This window comes from Budorcas taxicolor, chromosome 5 (genome assembly GCF_023091745.1).
Source record: "Budorcas taxicolor isolate Tak-1 chromosome 5, Takin1.1, whole genome shotgun sequence".
NCBI lineage: Eukaryota > Metazoa > Chordata > Mammalia > Artiodactyla > Bovidae > Budorcas > Budorcas taxicolor.
The window spans coordinates 118117227-118128340 of NC_068914.1; the positions used below are offsets into that span (position 1 = coordinate 118117227).

The following is an 11114-nucleotide window of genomic DNA, read 5'->3' on the forward strand; positions in this document are numbered from 1 at the left end:
CTGGGTTGGGCCATCGCTGTGACAGCACTGTCACTTGGATCCTCATCGGATCCTCACTGCACCTCGAGAGCAGGTGGTATCACCCTACGGAGAACAGGAGGAAGCTGGGCTCAGGGTCAGGAACGTGGCCACGGCCCCTGCCTGGGAAGGACTGTCCGGGGTGGGGCCTCTGTGTGCTTCCAGCCTCTTTCCTGCATCCAGGTTGAGCTGATTGGTCGGGGGGACACAGGGTGTCCTGTCCCAGGAGGATGTGGAGCAAGCACGTGGTATTTCTGTAGCACAGTTGTCCCGGGTCCGGGGCAGTGTACCTGCCTTCCTGGAGCCCAGGTCAGGCGGCTGTCTGTCGCCACCTGCTGTCGTGTCCCACGTGGGGAGAGATGGGCAGGGGTCTGTGCTGCACGCACGTGCCCACCACCCAGGACCTGAGTCCCTCCCCGCAGGGCCTCTGGTGTGGTTTCTAGTTTCTCTGCAGGCCCTGGCACTGAGTGGCTTTAAGCTGCTGCTCCCATGTCTCAAAGGTACCTTGTAAGTCACAGAGCCACCTTCACACCAGCTGCACACAACCTCCTGTTGTTCCTGGGGCTTAAACCTAACTGAGCAGTGTTGTGCTAAGTTGCAGAGGTCAGTATTTACACTAAATCTGCTTCTTTTCAGCAAGCTGTGTTGCTTGCACAGAATATCTACCAAGGGTTTACACTCAGATGAGTGATGAGCGGGGCTGGGCCCTGTCTCCCTTCAATGACAATCAGTGATAAGAGACTTCTGTCCCAGCCCTGCTTCCAAACCATGTGTAGTCCTAGCCGGCTCTCCTGCCGGTGGCCGCACCTGCTCAGCCTCTGCTGCTTAGCTCCTCTGTCTCGTAAGGCTGCTAAACCCACTCTTGACTTTACATTACCGGTTAAACATAAAAAATTAGAAGAGCTTTTTCTCTGTTTACCTAAGGTAAAGCTGCCTGAACACCAATGCCCACTGCGACCTTTGGTAGAAGTGCACGTGGGCAGAGACACCCAGATGTAAGATTCCTTCAGGGCTGAGGTTCTGTGTTTGTCTGCAAGTCTAACTCATTACTTCCCCTTTGCTGACCGCAGCTTGTTCCCTTCCCAAGCCCTTCTCCACTTTACCCCCAGGTCCCGCTTCCCCTGTATCTGGAAAAGCCTGCTCACAGTGCAGCAGGATAGACCCTGACTCCAAGCTTGGCCTTGCTCCAGAGCTCATGGTGGGTGCTGGTGCGAGGAGAGGGGTATGGTGTGGGATAAGCATCCAGCTCTCCTCTTCTAGATCAAAGACCTGGACAGCAACATTTACCCCATTGGCCAGAGCAACATCAGCAAGGCAGGCAGGTATCATGTGGGAAAGGAGGAGAGAGGGAGGGGCTGGGAAGAAGCCCACAGGGTGGGAGAGTGATTTGCCAAGGGCCTCACAGTCTGTTGGTGGCAGGTCTTCCTTCACAGATCCAGGGAGAGATGTGCTGAGCCAAGAAGGACCTGGCATGTCAGAGCTGAGCTTGTTTCTCTACGGGCTCAACAGGAAGGGGGCAATAGCCCAGGGTAGGGCCCGGTGGGTGGGCAGGCCTGAGAGACTCAGATGTGAGGGCTTTCGCTTTCCTCTTTGCTTCCTGGTGTATATCTGGGCCCAGAGGTGTGTGTGGTTTATTGAAGAGATGCACAGCTGGTGGCTGCATCTGCAGAGCTGAGAACAACTGGATCCTGGTCACAATCAGGCCGAGGAAGACTCCTGGGTAAGTAGGGGGTTAAGACTCCGCCTAACTCCCCATCCTCAGGATGAATGTCTGAGAAAAGGATGATTGCCACTAATTGACAGAAGAAGGGAAACGGAAGCCCAGAGAGGTGAGGTCAGGGTCTGAGGCAGCAGGTTAAGCAGGGGCAGAGCCTGGATGTGGGGGCAGGTGTGTCTGAGGGCTTCCTCCCGTTCCCCGGGGCCCCTAAACAGAGCAGAGGGAGGGCGGCACCTGCTCAGGTGGGCTCAGCCCAGGATGTGCACTCCTGAGATGTGACTGGAGACCCGAGAAGGAAGGGGATTTGGGGGTGCTCTAGTCCTTTGGCCTAGAACACACAGAAGAACTATACAAAAAAGGTCTTAATGACCCAGATGTCCATGGTGGTGTGGTCACTCCCCTAAAGCCAGACATCTTGGAGTGTGAAGTCAAGTGTCCTTAGGAGCATCACTACGAACAAAGCTAGTGGAGGTGATGGAATTCCAGCTGAGCTATTTCAAATCCTGAAAGATGATGCTGTCAAAGTGCTGCACTCAATACGCCAGCAAATTTGGAAAGTTCAGCAGTGGCCACAGGACTGGAAAAGGTCAGTTTTCATTCCAATCCCAAAGAAAGGCAATGTCAAACACTGTTCAAACTACCGCACAATTACACTCATCTCACACACTAGCAAGGTAATGCTCAAAATTCTCCAAGCTAGGCTTCAACAGTATGTGAACAGAGAAAATCCAGATGGTCAAGCTGGATTTAGAAAAGGCAGAGGAACCAGAGATCAAATTGACAACATTCATTGGATCATAGAAAAAGCAAGAGAATTCCAGAAAACATCTACTTCTGCCTCATTGACTACACAAAAGCCTTTGACTGTGTGGATCACAACAAACTGGAAAATTCTTCAAGAGATGGGAATACCAGACCACCTGACCTGCCTCCTGAGAAATCTGTATGCAGGTAAAGAAGCAACAGCTAGATCTGGACGTGGAACAACAGACTGGTTCCAAATTGAGAAAGGAGTCCATCAAGGCTATATATTGTCACCCTGCTTATTTAACTTATATGCAGAGTACATCATGAGAAATGCCAGGCTGGATGAAGTAAAAGATGGAATCAAGATTACTGGGAGAAATATCAATAACCTTAAATATGCAGATAACACCACCCTTATGGCTGAAAGCAAAGAAGAACTAAAGAACCTCTTGATGAACGTCAAAAAGGAGAGTGAAAAAGTTGGCTTAAAACCCAACATTCAAAACACTAAGATCGTGGCATCCGGCCTCATCACTTCACGTGGCAAATAGATGGGGAAACAATGGAAACGGTGACAGACTTTATTTTCCTGGGCTCCAAAATCACTGCAGATGGTGACTACAGCTATGAAATTAAAAGACATTTGCTTCTTGGAAGAAAAGCTATGACCAACATAGACAGCATATTTAAAAGCAGAGACATTACTTCACCAACAAAGTTCCGTCGAGTCAAAGCTAGGGTTTCTCCAGTAGTCATGTATGGCTGTGAGCGTTTGGCCATAAAGAAGGCTGAGCGCTGAAGAATTGATTCTTTCAAACCGTGGTGCTGGAGAAGACTTTTGAGAGTCCCTTGGACTGCAAGGAGTTCGCACTGGTCAATCCTAAAGGAAATCAGTCCTGAATATTTATTGGAAGAACTTATGCTGAAGCTGAAGCTCTAATACTTTGACCACCTGATGCAAAGAACTGACTCATTGGAAAAGACCCTGATGCTAGGAAAGATTGAAGGCGGGAGGAGAAGGGGACAACAGAGGATGAGATGGTTGGATGTATCACTGACTCGATGGACATGAGTTTGAGCAAGCTCTGGAAGTGCTGAACACTGGAAGTGATGAACAGGGCAACATTTGAAGTGATGAACAGGGAAGCCTGGAATGCTGCAGTCCATGGGGTTGCAAAGACTCAGACAGGACTGAAGGACTGAACTGAACTCTGAAGAGGCCAGGTATGGGATCTTGAGCCCAGAGAGTGAATTGGAACCCTGTCTACCATGAACAAGATTTCTGACCTTGGGCAAAACACATAATATATATGCTTCAGCTTCCTTATCTTCAAACAGGGATATAATAGTACACACCTCAGGGTTATTGGAATGATATACCTTATAATTTATAAAATCTTAGAGCAACTGAAGTATAGAGCAAAATCATAAACACTTGAGGCTCTCATCAATAGCTGTAGCTATAGCAATAAGGATCTTTACTATCATTTCAGTCAGGTCTCAGGGGGGGTAATTGATAAATGCTCTTTTGCCTTCTAAAAAGGGATTAAACATAATCAACATTTGCTTTCTTTCTTTACCTCCCAGCACATGATAGTTACAACCAGAACCAAGAGAAAACTTCTCAATATAAAGATCTGCTTAAAAAAAAAAAGACAACTGAGAACTGGCAATACTGAAAGGATGGCACTCTCCTATATCGTGAGTCTGAATATAAATTGGGAGTTTCCTTGCATAACAGTGTGGCTCTAGGTATGAAAAAGTTTTAGGTGTTGATACCCTCAGACCCATTCATTCTACTTCCAGAAATAGCTTAAAGAAATATTATCCAATGAAGGCAAACTTTTCTACAAGAAAGGTGTTCTTTGCACTATTGTTTACGTAAATAATTAGAAACAGCCTAACAGTTCAGCAGTCAGGGGATGACAGCAGAGAGGACTGGGCACCACCCGGGTGCTCAGCTGCCCAGGGCAGAGCTTCAGGGATTGGGCGGGGCTGGAGGGACTGCAGGCCCTTGTGAGAGAAAGGCTGTTGCAGAAGCTAGGGGGGCGTGGGCTGCGGGAGCTGCAGCATCAGGAAGTTTATCAAAGCAGAGACTGGAGCACAGGGAGCAAGACGTCATTTTAGAACAAAAACACTCATTTGTTAAGAAACATACCTATGAATAGATATGTTTATATTTAAAAAGGCGTAGGGCATAGTCATCACAAATGTGGGATGTAGATCGGAAAGACCAGGCTCTGGCACCAGCATGCAAACTTGGGCTGACCTAATTCTAGGTGAGTCTCAGGAGCCTGCGTGTCATAGACAGAGAATCAGTGTTAGTTACTGCCAAGCAGTGCACACACGTGTTCCCTCACGGGATTTCCAGAGCAGCCCTTCCTGCCTGTTCGTCCATCTCTGGTGTTATTGCTCTACAACTTCGCAGATGGCTGTCTCCTGTCTGATGACCTTCTCCCGGTGCCCCAACAGGAGAGCAGGGCTCTGACTCAGGGTGGAGAGGGCAGTGGGAGGATGCGTAACTTTCCCTAACTTGCGGCCAGCGGAGCCCAGGGGACAGAGAAGCATGCTGGGCTAAGTGCGTGGTGGCACTGGCAGCCGTCCTGGTGGAAACCGCTGGAGACCAGACCCCTCGCTGCTCCCTGCAGTCACTGCTCACTCACGACGTTGCCCACAGCTTGTTTTTCCTTCCCAAGGGTGAAGCCACACCTCCTTCCAGCCTGACGCAGACAAGGAGCTGAAAGCAGATCTCTGAGATCCTGCTGCTGCCATGAACCCAGAAGACCTCTGGGACTGCTCAGGTAGTCAGCTGTCGCTTGTTTGGATGGTTCCTACTTATGACCCAGAACTGACATGCTGCCAACTATCTGAATTAACCTGGAGAAGAAACAAGAATCAGAAGGGAATAGATAAGCATCCTTGGATCCCATGGAGGCCAAGGAGACTTCCCCCACCCTGGGGTCTGTCCCCATAGCCTCCTTTCTGGCCTTCTTCTCTGGGAGCCATGGCCAAGGGGCTTGGTTTCTTCCTCCCGGTCCCCCAGATCCCAGCTCATGACTCAGAAGTGAGGCCAGAACAGCCCACGGACAGAGGGGACAGCAGAGGGAGTCCCCAGGACCAGACAGGGCAGGGAGAGGAGGTCCCACAGCATCCCTGAAGCTTCTCCTGCCCTCTCTCCTGGTCCGAGCCACCTCCTGCTCCCAAACCCTGGGGCATCACCACAGAGGCTGTCTCCTCCAACTCTCGCCCTGCCACCTGCCCAGCTGCTCTGCAAGGATCACAGACCCTGAACTGAACCCCAGTCTGGCCTTGTCGCCTCCCCCTTGTGTGACTGGAGCACAGTTATCTGACCTCACCTGTAAAATGAGAAGAATATTTCCCTATATTGTTATGAGGATGAAATGTAATGTGGTCTGTGGCCTGGGCCACACAGTAGGTCCTGCCGAGCGTTATGCTGTCCCCTCTACCCAGACTGTTAGATCCAGGTGGAAAACTCCCCCTCCCCCAGAATCACCTCTCCCCCCGAATCACCTCTCCCCCCATGCTGTGTTGCCACACCCGCCCAGGGGCCTCATATATGAGCATGTGCTTACCAGGTCTGACACCTCAGGCAGGTACTGGCTCTACTGATCTCAGACACCCCTGCACATACCCAAGTGCTCTGTCATTTCCCACACCCACCCACACCCCAGTCAGTAAATACACAGATTTAGTGCTCTGCGTTCCCTCCATATGAGACCTGGGTTCCGTTCACTCTTACTAAAACAGGAAAAAGAAAAAATATTAACAACCCTTCACGCTGCAGGATAGACAGAGAGAGAGTGAGCTGGTATCGCTTCCTCTTCGAATAAGGACACAAATCTTCTTGGATTAGGGCCCCACACTTATGACCTCATTTCACTGTAATTTCCACCTTAAAGGCTCTATCTTCAAATAGTCTTCATTGAGGAGGGGTGAGGCTATGGCTTCAACATATGATTGGGGTGGTTGCACACAGTCCACCCATAACCCCAGGTGAATCCATCAACAGTACCCCCAGATGACTGTTGCTCAGGATTGTTAACTTTAACCACTTCACCCTCAGTACCATTTACCATTACATTACACCATAATTTCTTCTCATCTTAGTCTTTTATCCACCCAGGGTAAAAGCTTTTTTGAGGATATCATTGAGTATATCAGAAGAGAGTAAGCAACGAACAGCTGCAAAACCTGCTCATTAAGTCAAAACCTAGGAGAATTTTGTGACTGAGGCTGGTTTGTCCAGGTAACCTACACGGGTGCATCAGGAATGTTACCCACGTCCCCCCACCTCAGGCCAGCTTCCTCCTGGCAGGCCTCCTCCAGGGGTCAGAGTGGAGCAGAGGGTCCAGGCTAGAGGGCTAGTAGGCAGGCTTGGGCAGCAGGATTGGGACTAGAGTGAGCAGAGTGGGCCCCGAGGACACAGAACTGGAGGGGTTGTGACCCTGGCAGAAGCCCCCTGAGGGGGAGGGGGGACATTTCTTCCCTCCCTGATGGGATCTCCTCCTGCTGGGCTAGAGGGCCCTGGGTGGAAGGTCCTGTGGTGGTCGTGTCCTCCACACCCTGCCTGGGACCTGGGTTTTCACTCCATCTGGGACCCTCTTCTAGTCTGTATGGAGCTGCCCTGACAGTGGGAAGGCCGTGTGGCTCAGTGAGCCTCCAGGGTCACAGTGAGTGGCTGTGATTGTGTGTCATTTGAGGGATTCTGAGGAGCCTCATGCATCCGCAACAAAGAGGAAAGCACTTCCTCCACCAGCTGAGCAAGTGCTGGTCTCTTCAGACTCAGCAATTCAGATAGATGTTTCCTCAAGACTCTTGAATCTTTAGAGGCTCCATAAAGTTGCATATGGTCTTAGAGTGCAGGTATGTGAAGCTGTCGCCAGGTAAGGTGTGTTAGGCTGGTGACCCCCGAGAGGTCAGGGATGCTGGGCACTGAAGGATGTCAGGATTCCAGTTACAGTTTATTGCAGAGCGGAATTCAGGTTCCCTTCAGCTCCAGGACAAGGTCTGGGCAGGTTTCACACATGAAATTTCAACTGTCCTCAGGATGAGTTACTGTCCTGGATTCAGTGTGTGGCAGGAACACAAGGCACTGCCCCCAGGGGTGCTCACCCTGTTTAAAAACAAATTGTGACGTTTTTAAAAAATGTTCATTTTGCCTGAAACATAACATCAAATAAATTGGGGCATTGTCACGGGATGAGATTTCTAGAAAGCTCTGGGTTTGTGTACTGTGTATTTTGCTTCTTTGTGCAGTGTCCGCAGTGCTCAATTTGTGTCTCTCTTCGTATTGTCTCAGTCTTTCTTTTTTGTTAGTTGCCAGGAAGTTAACTCGGTGTTAAAGAATTTTAAATGCATGACAACAAAAACCATTTTGTGATGTTGAATGAGAATAGGACCAGGCCTCAATCTTTTGCTTATTATGGTGATGCTTTATTTGTCTATTACTGTTATTATTTCCAAGCTAAAAATTTAAAAACTAATTATTAATACCCTGGCCTGTTGTCTCTGAATACTCCCAGAGGTCAGACTAATGCCCTAGTGTCCAAATCCTCTGGAGCTCAGTGCAGATATTACATGACCCAAAGCCACCATCATATGTCACTTTGTCAGACTGTCAAGTGGCCAAAGGCCCAGGCAGACAAGGACACTCCTATCAGCCAGAATATTCCAGGAGCTTAGGGACCACTTCCCAGCGGCCAAAGGCAAAGAGCAGGTTGCCTCCTCACTACACATTAAGGCCCTTGAATGAAGGTTTTCTCCCCCAGTCCCACTTCTGTTAGTTTCTCTGTGGACTTTCCACACTACCAGCCTTTGGAAGTGATTGTATTGACCTGCCTCTGAGGCATCTTCATCAAATACCTCTCTTAAGACTATCTTAAAATGGCTTTTGCTTGTTTATTTCATGATCGAGTAATGGAGTATCCATGAGGTGCAAACATGTGTTTAATGTTGAAAATGACTTACATTTGTAAAATTCTTCCCTTGTGATTTATAATAAAATCTCTGTGGTTTATGTAGAATAGATCCATTGAGCTTATTTTACAGACAAGCAAAGTGTCTTTCTTAATCCCTTGATGTTCCTTGTTACAGGGAAGAAGTGGAGGCATTATGTAAATTTCTGAATGAGTTGAAGACAGATGTGGCTATGGAAGACCAAGAGAGATTCCAACAGGACCTGCTAGACAGGCAGAGGTTTTTAAAGGAGTTTCCTCAGGTGGAACAGGAGCTGGAAGAGAGCATAAGAAAGCTCTGTGCACTTGCAGACAGGGCTGACAAGTCGCACAGGGACTGGACCGTCTTCAGGTGGTGGCCAACTCCACCGGCACTGTGTCTGGTGTTCTGAGCACCCTTGGCCTGGCTCTGGCACCCGTGACAGCAGGGGCCAGTTTGGTGCTCTCGACCACTGGGTTAGGGCTGGGAGCAGCAGCTGCTGTGCCCACTGTGTCCTCCAGCATCGTGGAACACTTTAGCAGGTCATCAGCAGAAATGGAAGCCAGTGGCCTGTTGTCAACTAGCGTCAAAGAAAAGGTGTCTGTGGGAGCTCGATGTCTGTGTGCACTTGGGATGGCTTTTCCTACAGCAAAAGTCTACAAATCTATGCAAGGGGTTAGGAAACAAGTTTATGCTGCGAAGCTGGTGAAAGACAACTCTCAGTTAGCAGCCCATGCTAAAAGCTTCACGAGCACTGGGCAAGTCTCTGTCCAAACCAGCAAGGAGGTGAACGAAGCTTTCAAAGGCACGGCTCTCGCAATGACCAAAAAGGCCTGAATCAGGCTTTGCAGGAATCTCCCTTCTAGTGGATGTGGGCTTCCTGGTAAGAGTCAGTGCACTTACATGAGAGGGCAAAGACAGAGTTGGCTGAGAAGCTGAGGCAGCCGGCCAGGGAGCTGGAGGAGGAGTTGAAGGAGGCCATACAGACCTATGAGAGGCTGAAGGAAGGCCCGACTCCCCCACCCCCAGAGCAGTGCAGGAACCAGGGACACACGTGAGACCAGGTTGAGAGCACCTTGTTAGAGGGGAAAGGAGGGGAGACAGTACGGATGGAGCTGGGTGTTAGGAATCTGGCATTTCTGCAGCTGAGCACAGCAGGGGAGGAATGCATGCAGGTGGAAGAGGGGAGAGAGAAGGAAGGAGCCTGGGGCCTGGACTAAGTGGGGAGGGGGACTAGAGAGTGAGGGGAAAGGAGAAACCACTTATTTTGGACTAAAGAACACACTGGAGGCAGAGTAGAGAGGCAGGGGAACTAGCCACGAGAGGCCAGGAATACGAAAGGCTTTAAAATGGGAGAAAGTCAGAGAGGAATGATAGCTGGGATCCAGGAGAAGTAGCCTGGGCTCCTCTATCGCCCTCCCCAGGGCTTGCTGTCCCAGCAAGAGTCTCCTCCTGGTGGTGGTCTCCAGCCCTCCTCCTCCAGCATCAACTCACCTTTGATCCCAGCAGGTTTATCTTAATTAGGCACTGACTTCTTGATGATGATGGCGGTGGTGGTGGTGGCAGCGATGACCACTCAGTGGGTGGAACATTTGTCGAGATGCAGGTGATATTTGGGACCAGGATACACTGAGTGACTAATAAAGTTCCTATGAAATTCCAAATGCTGTTGGAGACAGAGGTAGATTTCAAAAAAAAAAATTACAATAGAAAGAAAAAATGACACCAGAAGGCAATAACCGATCAAGGAACCTTGTGGTGCATCAGGATCAACCGGCCTGGGGTGAAGAGGAAGCCTCTCAGACCCTCGGTATCTTCTTCTGCTGTGGGTGGGGCTGGACAAGACATTTCAGGTTCCTTTGTCTCTCCCCACCTTTTGTTCTCCTGACTCTGGTTGAATAAATACGAGCTGATTCACCGAGGCTTCCTTGCATTGACTGAGGGGCTCAGCTGGGCTCCAGATGCCTGACCTCCTTCCAAGTGAGCCTGTCGCCCAGGATCTCAGGGCGCACGTCCTCCACGGCTCCTCCTGCCTGCCCGCTGGGCTCCCATCCATCGTTTCCCTCAGACCCTGGAGCCCTCAGGCCCCATGGGGTGCCTGGGGGCGCCTGTGTCATCTGACTTGGGCTGAGCATGGGGATACTCCTCCTCCAGCCCCGGGGACCAGGATGGACACGGGGCACCCAACGGTGATTGAGAGCAGAGGGCTTGTGTGCAGGTGTGAGAGAGGGTCAGCCGTAAACAGAGGGGCAGAGAGAGAGCACATGCCTCACCCAGGTTGCCTCCACGTTTCACCAGAACTCCTGCAGGAGCTTCCCCTCTCCTCTTGGCCAGAGTCTGGACCTCAGAGGGTGAAGGTTGAGCTTTGGGACCTTGCTCTTTCTTATCATAAAGAGAATAATTTGTTTTGCTGGAGGTTCACAGGGATATAATGACCTGACCTCAAGAAAAAAGGCTCTGACACCAAGAAGGTTGCAACAACTAACCAGGCCCCTCGCTTACCTTTCTCATTAAAGGGCTTTGCTGAGAGCTTCAGGAAGCTTGGGGTTTTTAAGGCATGAGCAACCCGTCTCTTTGCATGGCCCTGCAATGAACCTTCTTCGGTCCAAACTCCAACATTTTGCTATTGTTCGGCCTCATTGTGTGTTGGGAACATGGACTTGCATTCAATAAAGCA

At 50.0% G+C, this 11114-nt stretch overlaps 1 pseudogene; it reads left to right on the forward strand.

Moving 5' to 3' along the window:
• The first annotated feature begins 786 nt into the window (after positions 1-786).
• Positions 787-9495, forward strand: LOC128048195 (apolipoprotein L2-like; annotated as a pseudogene).
• Positions 9496-11114: the final 1619 nt, after the last annotated feature.